The 16,734-nt window shown below is 36.3% G+C and overlaps 1 long non-coding RNA gene across 1 annotated transcript; it reads right to left on the bottom strand.

Annotated features, from left to right (window-relative positions):
• Positions 1 to 4,956: 4,956 nt before the first annotated feature.
• Positions 4,957 to 9,386, bottom strand: LOC140137744 (uncharacterized). The gene is made up of 3 exons (XR_011856892.1): positions 9,244 to 9,386; positions 5,969 to 6,152; positions 4,957 to 5,263 (listed from the first exon to the last, which is right to left on the bottom strand). It is a non-coding gene; the product is annotated as an uncharacterized lncRNA (long non-coding RNA).
• Positions 9,387 to 16,734: the final 7,348 nt, after the last annotated feature.

Here is a 16,734-nt window from a genome sequence, read left to right as displayed (position 1 = left end):
CTAATTATGTTGAATATGGTACACCCTTCAAGTCTGTGTATGTATTCAGATATATCCTATGTACATAGTAAATCCAGGAGGGTTGCAATTATACTATGATCAACTCGTAATAGGCGAGAATTATTCGGTTTTTGTAACTGCAAGAGTCAATAAAGTCCCAACTTATGCCCACCTAAATTCACAAAAGCATGCTTCAGTCATGCAATACACAAAGCGCAGTTCGCGTAGGTGCTGCGCCCAGCTGTGTGTACGCCATTCTATATCAATCCATGATGTTATGAGTCCCGCCGATTACGGGCTGATCAGAGTATAGAGCCTTACCTGCATATTTGGATACTTTCAAATATGCTACTATGCTCTCAAACTGTCACTGCTCTTTTTTAAAAAGTGAGCTACTTTAGTGAGCATTAAGGCACAGCCGGGTCGTGGGCCAAGAAAACTAAATTGTTAAGTCGTCCTCTACAACTTTTCTGGGGTATGTACAGGGATATGCAGGTGGGTGGAAAAACTTCTCATTTTAGTTTTTAGAAATCATAGTTAAAACTGCATAATAAACTCGAGCTGGTTATAAATGTGACAAAGTTGAAATGCCCCCTCATATCCATTCATAACTTTCTGATGGTTAGTCCCAGGGTTGTAGCTAGAGAATTTTTAGTCCCAGGTGGTATTTGAGGAAATTTTCTGTGAAATTGACAATTTTATTGAATATTGCCTAAATTTGGCCAAATTCTGTGTGAGTTTACAATTGTTGACACTTGAGTGCTGGAGCTTTAATTGTTTATCAGTGGTGAGCTCTAAATCTGAGTGCCGGGCTCTGCCGTAGCTACATCCCTGGTTAGTTCATCTTCTTATCCAAATGATTTGCTTCTTTAAGGGAATACGATGTTTTGTTGTTTGAAGCAGCAGAAAAAAAGTAGTTCACAGCATCTTGCGAATGGTAGTGAGCTTTAGCAACAATTGCATTGCTCAATTCATAGCGAGCATGTAGAAGAATTCAAATATCACAAGATATACTTTTGTAGGTCCTGTGGTTCTTGAGTTATGTTGTAAAGAGGGCTGAAACAACAACACTTTTGTAAAACATACATAACTCATTAACAACAATAAATTAAGCTTTCAAAGTATATGATTTTGCAAAACACCAAAGTGTCATTTTTCAATAATATATTGATTCAGATAATGATAATTTTTTTTTTTGGCTGCTTCGACCAACAATACCTTGTAATGTATACCCTTAATCCACTTGGTGGTCTCTTGTATTATCCTTGTGTAGAATACTGGACTTGTCAGTTTAAAAGGTGATTTTCAGTGTCAGTTGCTCTGAAATTAAAACCACCATCAAAATATTTACACTTTTAGTATGCAAGGCCTCCAAGTATACAGAGTAAATCAATAGTAGAACATGCTGCCACTGAAAATTACCTTATATACGCCTAAACTAGTAAGCCTATATTTTGGTCAGGATAATACAAAGAACACCCAGCGAATAAGAGAAGCCATGGATAAGAAGAGGAACTTACCATTAGACACTAATGAATGGTGATGAAGGAGCATATCAACTCGATCATCTTTATGACCAGGAGGATGTCATCCAATGTACCACAACTAGAACATCATGACACTTTTGTATAATAGAACTTAAGACAACACTAACTAGACTCAACAGACGCTGAATACAAGCCGCAATTTGACCCCTATAACTTGACCCCTGGGTTACGGATGGGGTCAACTGCTCTTGCATTGTGCTTAGGATGTCATAAGAAATATTCCTGGTCAATTTCAGCTTAATCGAACTTATACATGGATTTTGATTTTTTAAATTTTTGATTGACCTTTTGACCCCTTAATGACCTTTGACCTCAATGAAAAAAAAAAACCTTATGTACACCGACAAAATGCATTGTTCCAATTTCAATTTAAAAATTCTAACATGTTCAGTTCTTGAGATAAAAATTCTTGAAGTTATTCAGCTAAAAACAGGAAGTGACCCCTTAATGACCTTTGACCCCCAAAATAAAAATACCATGCATACATCAGGTAACACTGATTCATGTATGATGGTTACATTACTCTGGTCTGTTTACATTTTGAGATAAAATTTTTTTGAACATTTTTGATAATTTTGGTTCTTGACCGGAAGTAACCCCTTAATGACATTTGACCCCAAAACTGTAGACATCCTAAGGACCCTGGCTAATAGCAATGCATGTGTGTTAATGGCGACTCTCTGCTATGTAATTTGTACAGACAGTGATTTTTTTTTTTTTTTTACAAATTTTTCAGATTTTGACCGGAAATGACCCCTTAATGACCTTTGACCTCAATTCTTTTTAGGAAGTTTTAAGCACTGCCACATGTTGATTCATATGCATGAGTCACATGATCATTGCATGTAATTTGTGGAAGGAGTAGCATTTTTTTTGAAATCACATTTTTGACCATTATAGCTAGGTCAAAGGTCACAGCGAGGTCAAAGTCAAATGGAAGGTTTGGCCTAGCCCAATGGTCATTTGGGTCAACTTTGGTTGAAATCTGTCAATCCTTAGCGGAGCTACATGCAGTTGATTGCGGTTGCCAGAAGAAGAAAGAAGAAAGAATTGAGAAGAGACAGCACAAGCCGACGTTTGACGTCGGCTTGTAAAGATATGCCAAATTCTCTGGACAAACCATACATTTTCATTACAGTACTATACATGTAAATTTCCTGTTCTGTATCATTTTGAAATCGATGATGCCTTCCAATGCAAGGTGTAATCAAACTGTGAACTTTAATGGCTTTGTAATCAGTTCACTCTTTATGTGACTTCCTCATCTGTATTGGTTTTGGGACCTGTCCGGGCTTTCTTCCTAGCGCTATCGGTATTTTAATCTCTTCTTGAACTCCTTGTAGTATCTGCACTGCAGGCATTTTTTCTTCTGGCAAAGGACCTTCAATGTCTTTTCCCGCTGAAGCAGCTAAATAAACAGCATAACCAAATATGAGAGCCGTTACAAGGGATACCCCACACATAACGTACATAAGTGACATTGGGCCAACTGATGGAAGCACAAACAAATTGCCTAAGATGATTGGTATTACCATCTCTCCAAAAGCAGAACCCACAAGGAGCAGAGAAGCCATTTTGCCTGTAACAGGTGCATGTGATTCTAACCAGGATATGCCTGCTGGGAATAAGGAAGCCATTGATGCTCCTAAAGTGGCTGTTCCAACCCAGAGAACTGTTGGATTTGTATCCGCTTCGTATGACAAAACCAACGATGACAGTATGCACCCTAGCAAATCCATTATCAACATCAAAAGAGGTGAAATTATACTAGCTATGAAGATAGAAACCCCACGCATGATGGCAAAAGTTCCCCAGAAGAGGGAGTTCAAATTAGCAGCAGTTTTGGGTTCCATTTCCACTGAAATGGCAAACGTGTATATGTATCCCCCATAACCTACCTCGGCACCGTTGTACAAGAAATAAAACACAAAAAGCAGGCCTAAAATATAATAGGTAAATTTCTTATCAGGTGGAGAATATATTCCCTTTTCCAAATCACTATGGTTACCAGAAGATGCTATCTGAATAGATGCACTCGAGTAGATGAAATAGATGAAAACTAGAGCCATTAGTGTCAGAAATGTGCCAATTATGATGTACACGCCTTGAAAACGATCACTGTGTGATTTGAAACTTGTAGAATTGTATGCGTCGGTTGTTACATTGAGAGAATCTGGCGTCGGAGTCGTTGCAACTTTGGGTGTGGTTGAAGGTGGTCTTGGAGTTGCTGTAACTTTGGGTTTGGGGGATTTATCTTTATTCTTGTCTTTATTATCTTGGTCTCTTTTATACATGACATGGATATTCCTCTTTAAATTTTCCAGATGGTTTACATTATCTTGGTCATGGACAGGTAACTCAAAAACCAAACCAGCAGATCTTTTTCTGCGATTTCCCTCAGTTCCGTCCGAGTCATTCAATGGTGGAGGTAACTCAGGTGTAGTTAAGTCAGTTGTAGTTGGCATGACTTCAGTTGATGAATTGCAAGATGAATTTGCTCCAATTGAGGTTGGTAGGCTTATAACTTCAGTTAAATTAGAAGGAATGAATTGACTAGCCAGCAAAGGTGCGATAAGTGCCCCCAGAGCAAAACTGAAGTGAAGAGCCTGCATAAATGGTGCTGACTTCTTTCCCCACATTCGAAGGACCATTACAGTGGCACCTGAAAAAATAAAATGAATTATGAAAACTATTTGTATGATCACAATAAAAAGAGTCCTCTCATTGGGCTAGTCCAGCTGAAGACATGACGTTAATTTTAATTCACTGTAAGATGTCACATGACCTTTAGAAAATTACACAGGGTCACCAGGGGAGACAAAGCTCAAATGGTATAAACCTTTTGGAAAATGTGTGGCAGCTTTAGTGAATGTTGCCACAACTTGAACAAGTCCTTTCATGAAATAAAATTATAGATATTCAAGTGGAAAAAGAACAGGTCATATGCCATGTTATACTGAATAGGCTATAGGAGTGTGAATTTCAAATGAAATGGGTTCCTGAATGGGTGACTCCATATGAAATCAACACCCCCTGTGTGAGAGATTGAGGTCATGTCTTCCACAGGGGGTGTATGGAATAGCCCAGTGGTGGACTGAAATACCTTTTTACATAAAGATGATTTGAAAAGTGTCTAGTTTGTGAATACTTAGATTTAATGTAGAATTCCGTCTATAAGCATAATTATATGCCTCTAAATGAAGGTTTTATTTTACGAAAGGCAGACACCCTCCACAAAAGCATTACAATACATTACTCTTACAATAATACACATTTGTACAGCTGCCTGTATCAGTAATATAGTTGCTCAAACTCAAAATAATGTTTTTGAAGAGGTTGTCTGCCTGTTATCTCTTTCGTAAAAAAAAAACCACCCTCATTTAGAGGCATTACTTCAGCTGGAATTCTATGGTAGTTTAATCCATATACCTGTATCAAGAGCACCAGTGGCCAATCCCACTAATGAAATAGTAATAATTGTTGGTCCAAGCCAGAGAAAAAATGGCATGATCGCCAAGCCAATCCCACTCATTGCAAGAGTGACAGGCATGATCAGAAGAGGATTAAAGTATTCAAGAAACACTCCTCCTACGATAGAGCCTACTACATAACCAATACTGCGCCACTGAATATATAGGAGACGTGCGGTGTAAGTCGGTGTGTAGGTGGATTTGTAACTCATGCAGGGTAGGACCTACGACTGCAACAGCTAAGCCCTGGAAAAGAAAAAAATGTGTTTTTAATTAATTTTGCTATTTGTTCATGGTGTAATAAAATCTATTCACACGGGAAATTCCAAACTAACACAGATAAACTGGGAGCTAAATATTCATATTTTCTTGCTTAACTCTCTCCATGTGGGTGTCGACTGCAGACGACAAATTTCAAAAAAATTTAAAATTAAAAGATTTCAGAATTGAACATATTTATGACCATATTTGGAATCAGCATGAAAATTGCATTAAAATGAGTACAAACAAGTCTAGTATTGGTTCAGTAGTTCTTGAGATAGCTCTTGATATTTTGAAAAAATATCTCAAAACTTTATGTTGAAGCATATGGCTAGCATGCAGAGCATTAAAATGTTTTTATTAAAACCTTGTACTCAATATCATGTGCATATAAGGCTGTGTAATATGAGCAGGGGGGGGGGGGGGTAACATTTCCAAAGTGTGGGCCAAAAATTTCTCCCCCTCCCCTCTTAGCCTGCCACATTGCTTTCCCCACTCATTGCCTCAAAAACTCCTTGCTCCCCTCCCTTGCACATATGCCAAACTTTTGGGGATCCAATTTGCAAACCTTAAATAGTCTATTAAGCCTAGAGCAGGAAGTTATAATCCGTACTGTTTTCCTACGCCTTTTTAGAGCGTTTTATTTAAAAAGGTCCCCCTTTCAAGCCGAACAAACTTGAGGTTACGTACCAATCCGATAAAAGCACCAAATAACGCAATGGTCTTCTTTAATCTGCGTCCATCTGTTGGCCCATTCAGTACTTCATCTTCACTTTTAGACCCATCACCAATCAGCACCTTGCCTTGGGTTTCAGACATGTTTCCTTGTGGTGTATAAATCACATCTTCATCCTCCGAGTCACTCATCATGTTTCTTTGAAAACAAAATAGATTTAAAATGGTTAGTGTATGAAGATGATCATTATGGAACCTGCAATTTTTTTCAGTGGGTGAGTCCTTATTCATGTACTGTATTTGTTCCATTAACCGCCCAGGGCACTTAACAAAGTCATTTTAGGTGGGCGCCTATTTTTTACATTGTTTACATAATTGTATGTCATGTAAAAAATGGCCCAAAAATAAATATTTATCCATCAACAACAATGTGCCTCATGTCAGACAATGATCCAGATTTGCATAGGCAGTTAATAATATCAGTTTACTTGTTGTAAAGTCGCTGGTGGGATATGGTAACTAGTTATTTGTTATTTACTTTTAAAAAGCCATAATGTATGATCTTATAATATGAAATTGGTTAATTTTTTTCAAACCTGATTTTTTTTGCATATATTTGTGATGTTTACACATGTCCTACTTGCACCTAAATGGAATGATAATATGTCCTCCCATAGAACTACATGTTAAATGGTCAAAATAACCAGCATGGTTTCTTTCACTTTACCTTGTTATTTCAACTTAAAATGGACAGAACCCCTTCCTGGCAGTTATTACTAATATTATTTCAGCATTTTGAATAAAGAATAATAAAATTAAAATTTGATAGAAATCGTACATTAAAGGGGCATTTCGTGATCGACAGCCTCATCCCCCACTTTTCTCAAAAAAAAAAGTTGAGATTTTTATATCACTGGAAACCTCTGACTACATAATGTTTATGTACAAAATATTTCTTGCAGATTAATTTGTTTAGCAAAGATCTATGAAGCAGTGTAATACACATAATCATGCATAACTCGCAAACGCAATATCGGAATCAACTGAAATTTTGGGAATATGCTTTTTTCGTAGATATGTACTGAAAAATGTCATAAGTAGAGGATGTTAGGATCAAGAAATACTCCTTTAAGGTTTTAATGTAATAGCACAAACAATGAAGAGTCTAGTTAATTACATTCAATAACAAGAAATCAGATACAAGGCCAAGAAACACACAACCCACCCACCCCTACACACCCAAACAAAATACAAAGAAAATAACAAGGTTCATCAATTTAACCATCTATTATATCCAATCTATGATAGTATCTATCTAAGCCTACATCAAAATGATTGTAACCTATCACCTTTATAATATGATAATGGATGAGTCTGCTGTCTGGCACATAAATTCAACATAAGGGAGAGCGTGGGCGCAATGGTTAGGTACTTGCCTTTAGTGCATGAGGTCCCGGTTCGATTCAGCGGCGGTGGCGATTTGCTGGGATATTGACTTGGAAAAAAAAAAGTCTGAAATTAATTGGCAACTTCTGTAGATTAAATTCTGACTTCCGCTCTCCCCATGGTTCATTTAGAATTGGGTAAATGAATCATGAAAGTACTCCGTCCTTCGGAGGGGACGTTAAGCCGTCGGTCCCGTGTACAGAGAGCCATACCTGTACATGTATCTCGCAGCCAGTTTCGAAAAGAGTAGGGTGTTAACCCTGACTGTTCCTAACCCGTCCCGGTGTTCAAATGGACCCCAATGGAAATAAGCTTCAAAAAAGGATTTCTTAGGTTATCAAGGGTTGTCAAAGCCCGAACAAAAAAACAAAAAAAAAAAAAAAAAAAAAAAAAAACATACAGTCCCAATAATTTGTACATTTTGGATATTTCATTCAAGAGTACCCGGTATGTTACATTTGGAAGAGGCAGAAATCAGAATTGATGGGTACCAAATACCAATCATTTTGATTTTGATTTAACACTCATTCTACAAAATCAGGTGCCAATCCACTATAAAAATTGAAAAAAATAAAAGTTGTTCAAAAAGACCTGCTTTATGATAGCAGCCTGTATCTATCTAAATAAGGAAATATCAGAGACATCAGCTATACAGTGCTCAAAACCAATAAATGGTAGAGCTATTTTCAGAGATTTTATTACATTTCACCACACAGTGTTTCATGCAGTGGTGATATATTGTATTCATTTCACTGTGCATGCAGTATATAGGGAAATCAAAATGGAAATACAAGCAAGGCATGCCTGCCTTCAGTTCTATATGTACATCAGTGTACTGCACAGTTACTGACTAACTATAAAAATACTATAAATTCAAGTGCACAAGCATGCATGCATATCAGTATACAAAAATTGTTATTAATTTATAAATTTAAAGTATTTTGGGGTTATTCATGGTCATATAATTATCTCACATTATATTCATTTCCTGGCTTACCATTGTTTTTTTTATAGGCAAGGTAGGGCCTACATGTATTTATACTTATAGCATGGTAGGTATCTTATATTACCTACCATGCTTAGGGGTGGTGCAATAATTATGTGTACCCCGGGGTGAATTCTCAAATGGTCTGCCAAAAATCGCTGTTTTTGGCCGTGCCAAAAATCTTTGCCCCCCCTTCGACGTGCCAAAAACCTTTGCCCCCCCCTTTGACGTGCCAAAAATCTTTGCCCCCCCTTACACATGCAAGATTTTGGGGAACCCAATTTAAAACCTTAAATTGTCTTAACATATAATGCGGCGCTTAGCGAGCAGGAAATTTTGCATATTTGAACGTGTTCGTAACATTTTCATACGCCTTTTTAGGGCGTAATATAGAAACGGTGCCCAAAATATCTGTGCCAAAAATTGCTTGACCCCCCCCTTTCGACTTGCCAAAATTCGCTTGACCCCCCTTTCGACCTGCCAAAAATGCTTGCCCCCCCTTTTGGCCTGCCAAAAATCTTTGCCCCCTATAATTCACCCCCCTCACTGGGGTACACATAATTATTGCACCACCCCTTATAGCCCCTAGTCATAAAGCTTCATAATTATATTGGTAATGTTTGCTTTATATCTCTGTGAAATGTTTTTGTATACATGTATAAGACTAGAGAACAGAATAAATGAATGATTGCATTTTTTAATATCTGGAATTCACATATTTTTATACTTGCAATATATTATTAAATTTTATGTGAAAAGATTGGCATGTGCCATCCCCCCCCCCTTTAGCCTGGTCTGCTTTCCTTGATGATCACAAAATTATTCAACTATGAATACAACAGAGCTCAGAGATACTCACAAATTTGGGTGAAATCAAATATCAGACAAATATATCAATCTATAGTAGTCGACACAAAATCTACATCATGACTCGATCACAGCTTCTCACTACGTACGCACTAAATTATTACAAATGGCAAAAGGTTAACAAGGTTAAAGCTCAGCTAAACTCAACGGTGCCACAGCAATGAAATTCCCTTTTTTGTCTGTCGTGGAAATTCCCGTATGTGATAGTCTTTACTGACGGTCGCAGTCGTCGAAACGGATACCGTAAAATGGGGTAACTTTGGGCACCTTTCAGAGTTTTTAAACCACTGCTTCCAAACAAAACCAATTATAATCCCAATTAACTCTTTTTTTATGACATTAGGGTTCCCTTCTACACCTACAAGTTGAAAAAGATTTTTTAAGAATTTTGTAAGGGTGCCATACGGGTTCAAAATAGCCTGACCAAAGTTACCCCGCATTTGGGGTAACTTTGGTCAGAGTATTACATTCCATGAAGAAAAAAAATTCAAAAAAATTGATCTTCGCTGTATATGGGCAAGTTGTTGTTTTTTGTGACATTTGACCCCTTGTAAAATTAACCAAGCACACATCTTTGCTCACAAATAGTGATTTTTATTTTTACTGAAAAAAATGTAAAAAATGCTAATTTTTGGTCAAAAATCCTGATTTTTTTTGTAAATTTCGAGGAAATTGGACATGAGCGACTATAATTTCCTCCCAATAGATTTCTTAACAAATTGACACCAAATATGACTAAAAACAATATTGCTGTACGAAAATATGACCATTTAAAAAAATATTTTTGACCGACCAAAGTTACCCCGCTGACCGAAGTTACCCCATTTTACGGTAATTCATAGAAGTTAAGTTTTTATACGGGTATGGATAGTAATGATGTTGAAGATGAGTTCCACTTTGATGAAGTGTTCTTTTTACAATGACTTGCGAATAAGATTGCTTGATAATTTTACAAGCATCTATGACTTTGACAGTCCGCCGATAGAGATATCTTTGTACTTATTTAGGTGTACAGTCAGTGGAGGGGGGGGGGCGGTGCCCCAGCCCCGGTCATGGCTTGGTCATGGCCGTCGGTTCATGTAAGGCCGTCGGTAGACGGAAGGCGTTGGTGAAAAATAAATTGGGTTAACAATAGACTATTTTTTTACTCAAGATGACAGAAAAAAGGGGAGAATTATAAAAAAAGAATGATTGAAAATTGTGAATGAATTTTTTTTTGCTCTTCACTTTTTCAAACCATGCAAAATAATTCTGGGTCAACAAATCACAACTTCCGTCGGCAAAAATATTTCCGTCGGTACATTTACAAGTTGTGCCCCTTGGTTCCAAAATCCTGGCTACGCCACAGGACTATATCATCAGGTTATTCAGTTTGTAAACATGGTAAACTCATCTTTTGATAAACGTATCATGCATGATATTAAATTTCGATCATTTTGTTGTAGTTTAATTAGGCCTATTTGTTTCCGTTACAATGTATTTTGATCATATTTTATTGTAAGATGAATATCAAATAAATAAATCTGGTATCTCACATTTTATTTGAATCGATAGGCCTACTGTAGGCCTATCTGTATGTAATGATTTGACGATTTTAATAATAAACTTGTCCGACGGCGAACCCGCTCAAAAACCCACTAATTGATGTAGTTTTCCTGGTCAATTTCGCAACTTGTGCATTCGATTTAATAAAAGTGTCATTCGTTTTCGCGCCAGATAGAATGATCGCAACGAATCCCAATTATTTTTTCACAGTTTGAGCAATCGATTTCATTTTAGTTCAATCAAATAAATGTGTGATCAGAATTGTGAATTCAATTTCGTTCTTGAATGTTTCAATTTCACCATTAGACGTCGACTTTAAGGAAATAGGCAATCAATTTCGCCATAGATGCACGAGGGACTGCGAAATTGTGTAAATTCGATTTTCACTTTCATGCATTGACAATGTAATTAACGAAAAGGAACTCAATTTGAAATTATGCGCATTTTCAAGTATACTGACATAGGCCTATACGTCTACGTTGCAGCAAACAAAAACCACAGTAGTCCTATGTAACACAGAATAAACACGCAAATGTTTTAATGGGTAATGCTTGTATTGAGAAGACCTAGTATATTTTTATAAACACATTGATGCTTGCAAATACGAACACGAATGTAACATGTTAATATTGTTTTAAACACGCGAACGTGTTAAAATGTATTTAAAACATCGCTTAACACGTTCGGGTGTTAACAATATTAACACTTCACCGCATAAGTTATTAACGTGTTCAAATGTTTTTGCAGACACCCAATAAAAATTAATGTTATGTTATATATAGGTTTTCCCGTCCAATTTCAAACTTTGGTCGTTCAGTTTTATAATATAAGTGTCATTCCTTTTCGCGCGAAATTGAATGAACGCTTACATTCTCGATTTCAATTTAGCAAATGTGCAATCTATTTCGTTTAATACGCATTCAAAATTCTAAATAGTGCACCCAATTTCGCATATTGTGCAGCAAATTTCGCAAATTGTGCAGCCAAATTCACGTGGCCTTGAATTCAGAGCCTATTTGGAAATACAAATTCATATATGCGGAAACAAAATGAAAAAATGTTCAATCGAATTCGCAAAGTGCAGAATCAAATCCAGAAGTTCTTAAATTTTTTACAATGGTTCAAATATAAAATGCTATTTATATTACACATTAGATACATGTATCGTCAACATTGTTCAAACAAGCACGTTGCTATATTAAATGTGAAGGGAAAACATTTTAAGTCATGTTTAAAATTGCCGTATCATAGGCCTATAGTAAAAAAGAAAATGAATTATAACTAATTATAATATTTTTCATGGTTTAGTTCAGAAACCATAAAGTGATGTATATGTCCCATAGTTCAATCAAGCTCAGTCTGGTTAATCATTACTGTGGTTAATCATATAAATTATAAAAATATAATGAAACTCTTCCTTTAAGTTAATGCTACTTCTTCTTACGATAGGTCTTTTTTAAATCTTCGTATTTTTAATTGTATAATATATATGTATAGTATAAGAATAAAAACTGAATGAACACAGTCAAAACAACATCCAGAAATTAAATAGCTTAGCATATTTTGCAGTCGACTTATAAACATATCCTTTACATTACAACCTGTTTAATTAGACCCATTTCGTGTCCATTTCATTGTGTGAAAATCTGAACTATATATAGGCCTATAGTATAACATTTTATAAATTTTTATTCGGGGTGGGGGAACCGACCATGATTGGGGGCACCGGGTCTGATTGGGGCACAAGCCGTTTTTCGGCCATTTTTCTGTGGGATTTTCGATTTTCAGATCGATTGGGGGAACGTGCCCCTATGACGCTACGCCACTGGATTAACTGACATGTTAAAGTGTTAATATTGCTAACACCCGAACGTGTTAAACGACGTTTTAAATATATTTTAATGCGTTCGTGTGTTTAAAACAATATTAACATGTTACATTCGTATTCGTACATTTGCAAGCATTAATGTGTTTATAAACGAACACTGTACCTAAAGTAAACTTCTCATTACAAGCATTACCCATTAAAACATTTGTGTGTTTATTCTGTGTTACATAGGGCTACTCTATTTTTTTCTGCTGCAACGTAGACGTAGGGCCTATAGGCCTATGTCAGTATACTTGAAAATGCACATAATTTCAAATTGAATTCCTTTTCGCTAATTAGATTGTCAATGCATGAAATTGAAAATAGGATTAACAACGTTTCGCAATCCCCGTGCATCTTTGGCGAAATTGATTGCCTATTTCTTTAAATTAGACGTCTAATGGTGAAATTGAAACATTCGAGAACGAAATTGAACTCACAATAATGAATTGTTCTGATCATACATTAATTTGATTGAACTAAAATGAAATCGATTGCTCACAATGCGAAAAAGAAATCGGGATTCGTTGCAATCATTCAATCTTGCGCGAAAACGAATGACACTTTTATTAAACTGAACGACCAAAGTTTGAAATTGGACGGGAAAACCTATATTATCCAGATTTTCACACAATGAATTGAACACAAAATGGGTCTGTATTAATTAATTAAACAGGTTGTGATGTGAAGAATATGTTAACAGATCGACTGCAAAATATACTTAGCTATTTAATTTCTGGATGTTGTTTTGACTGTGTTCATTCATTTTTTATTCTTATACGGTACATATAATTTCGAAATACACTATAAGCTTAATTCTTATTAAGCAGTGGATAGCTACTTCATCAATACCAATATCAGCAGTAGATAGCTATTTCATCAATACCATTATCAGCAGTAGATAACTACTTCATCAATACCATTATCAGCAGTAGATAGCTACTTCATCAATACCAATATCAGCAGTAGACAGCTACCGGTACTTCATCAATACCAATATCAGCAGTAGATAGACCGCTATTTCTTCAATACCAATGTTAGCCGTAGATAGCAACTTCATCAATGCCAATATCAGCAATAGATAACTACTTCATCGATACCAATATTAGCAGTAGAGAGCTACCTCATCGATGCCAGTATAAAGCTACTTCATCAATGCCAATATCAGCAGTAGACAGCAACTTCATCAATACCATTATCAGCAGTAGATAGCTACATCATTAATACCAATGTCAGCAGTAGATAGCTACGTCATCAATACCGTCATCAGCAGTAGATAGCTACTTCATCAATACCAATATCAGCAGTATACAACTACTTCATCAATACCAATATCAGCAGTATACAGCTACTTCATCAATACCAATATCAGCAGTAGATAGCTACTTCATCAATACCATTATAGGTAGTAGATATAGATAGCTACTTCATCAATACCAACATCAGCAGTAGATAGCTACTTCATCAATATACCATTATCAGCAGTAGATAGCTACTTCATCAATACCAATATCAGCAGTAGATAGCTACTTCATCAATACCATTATAAGTAGTAGATAGCTACTTCATCAATACCAATATCAGCAGTAGATAGCTACTTCATCAATATACCATTATCAGCAGTAGATAGCTACTTCATCAATACCATTATCAGCCGTAGATATCTACATCATTAATACCAATATCAGCAGTAGATAGCTACGTCATCAATACCATCAGCAGCAGTAGATAGCTACTTCATCAATACCAATATCAGCAGTAGATAGCTTCTTCATCAATACCAATATCAGCAGTATACAGCTACTTCATCAATACCATTATCAGCAGTAGATAGCTACTTCATCAATACTAATATCAGCAGTGGACAGGTACTTCATCATACCAATATCAGCTACTTCATCAATACCAATATCAGCAGTAGATAGCTACTTCATCAATACAAAAATCAGCATTAGATAGCTACTTCATCAAAACCAAAATCAGCAGTAGATAGCTACTTTATCAATACCATTATAAGTAGTAGATAGCTACTTCATCAATACCAATATCAGCAGTAGATAGCTACTTCATCAATATACCATTATCAGCAGTAGATAGCTACTTCATCACTACCAATATCAGCAGTAGATAGCTACCTCATCAATGTCAATAACAACAGTAGATAGCTACTTCGTCAATGCTAATATCAGCAGTAGATAGCCACGTCATCAATGCCAATATCAGCAGTAAACAGCTACTTCGTCAATGCTAATATCAGCAGTAGATAGCCACTTCATCAATGTCAATATCAGCAGTAGACAGCTACTTCACCAATGCCAGTATCAGCAGTAGATAGCTACGTCATCAATGCCAATGTCATCAGTAGATAGCTACTTCACCAATACTAATAGGTAGCTATTCCGTTGCCAGTATATGGCTACTTCATCAATACCAAAATTACCAGCAATAGCTGCTTCACCAATGCCAATATCAACAGTATATGGCTACTTCATCAATACCAATATCTGCGGTAGATAGCTTTTTTATCAATACCAATATTAGCAATAGATAGCTACTTCGTCGATGCCAATATCGTCAGTAGATAGCTGCTTCATCAATACCAATATTAGCAGTAGATATTCACTTCATCAATGCCAGTATATAGCTACTTCAATACCAATATCAGCAGTAGATAGCTACTTCATCAATACAAATATCAGCAGTAGATACGATAGCTATTTCATCAATACCAATATTAGAAATAAATAGATACTTCATCCGTGCCAATATCATCAGTAGATAGCTGATTCATCACTACCAAGATCAGCAGCAGAAAGATACCTATCAATGCCAATATCAACAGTAGATAACTTCATCATCAATGCAAATATCAGCAGTAGATAGTTATTTCGTCAATGCCAATATCACCTGTAGATAGCTGACTCATCAATACCAATATTAACAATAGATCGCTACTTCATCAATACCAATTTCAGCTCAGCAGTAGATAAGTAGCTACTTCATCGATACTGATACCTTTGATACCTTCAGGAGACAATACTACTTCATCAATGCCAGTATATAGGTACTTCATCAATGCCAGTATCAGCAGTAGATAGCTACTTCATCAATACCAATATCAGCAGTAGATAGCTAATTCATCAATGCCAGTATCAGCAGTAGATAGCTACTTCATCAGTACCAATATCAGCAGTAGATAACTACCAATTCATCAATGCCGATATCAGCAATAGATAGCTACTTCATCAATACCAATATCAGCAGTAGATAGCTACTTCATCAACGCCAATGTCATCAGTAGATAGCTGCTTCACCAATACCAATATTAGGAGTAGATAGCTACTTCATCAATCCCAGTATACTATATGGCGGTTTCATCAATACCAATATCAGCAATAGCTGCTTCACCAATTCCAATATTAACAGTATATGGCTACTTCATCAATACCAACATGAGCAGTAGACCGCTACTTCTTCAATACCAATATTAGCCGTAGAGAGCCACTTCATCAATGCCAATATCAGTGGTAGATAACTACTTCATCGATATCAATATTAGCAGTAGATAGCTACTTCATCAATACCAATATCAGCAGTAGATAGCTACTTCATCAATGTCAATATCAGCTGCTTCACCAATACCAATAGCTGATTCACCAATACCAATATTAGCAGTAGATAGCTACTTCATCAATGCCAGTATACTATATGGCAGTTTCATCAACACCAATATCAGCAATAGCTGCTTCATCAATACCAATATCAGCAGTAGGCAGGAACTTCACCAATTCCAATATCAACAGTATATGGCTACTTCATCAATACCAATATTAGCAATAGGCCTGCGTAGCTACTTCATCAATGCCAATATCATCCGTAGATAGCTGATTCATCAATACCAATACCACCAGTAGATAGCTACTTCCTCAATGCCAATATCATCAGTATACAGCTAATTCATCAATGCCAATATCAGCAGTAGATAGCTATTTCGTCAATACCAATATCAGCAGTAGACAGACAGCTACTTCATCAATGCCAATATCAGCAGTTGATATCTGCTTCATCAAT

Source organism: Amphiura filiformis, chromosome 17 (assembly GCF_039555335.1).
Source record: "Amphiura filiformis chromosome 17, Afil_fr2py, whole genome shotgun sequence".
NCBI classification, from domain to species: domain Eukaryota; kingdom Metazoa; phylum Echinodermata; class Ophiuroidea; order Amphilepidida; family Amphiuridae; genus Amphiura; species Amphiura filiformis.
This window is presented reverse-complemented; position numbering and strand designations above follow the sequence as displayed.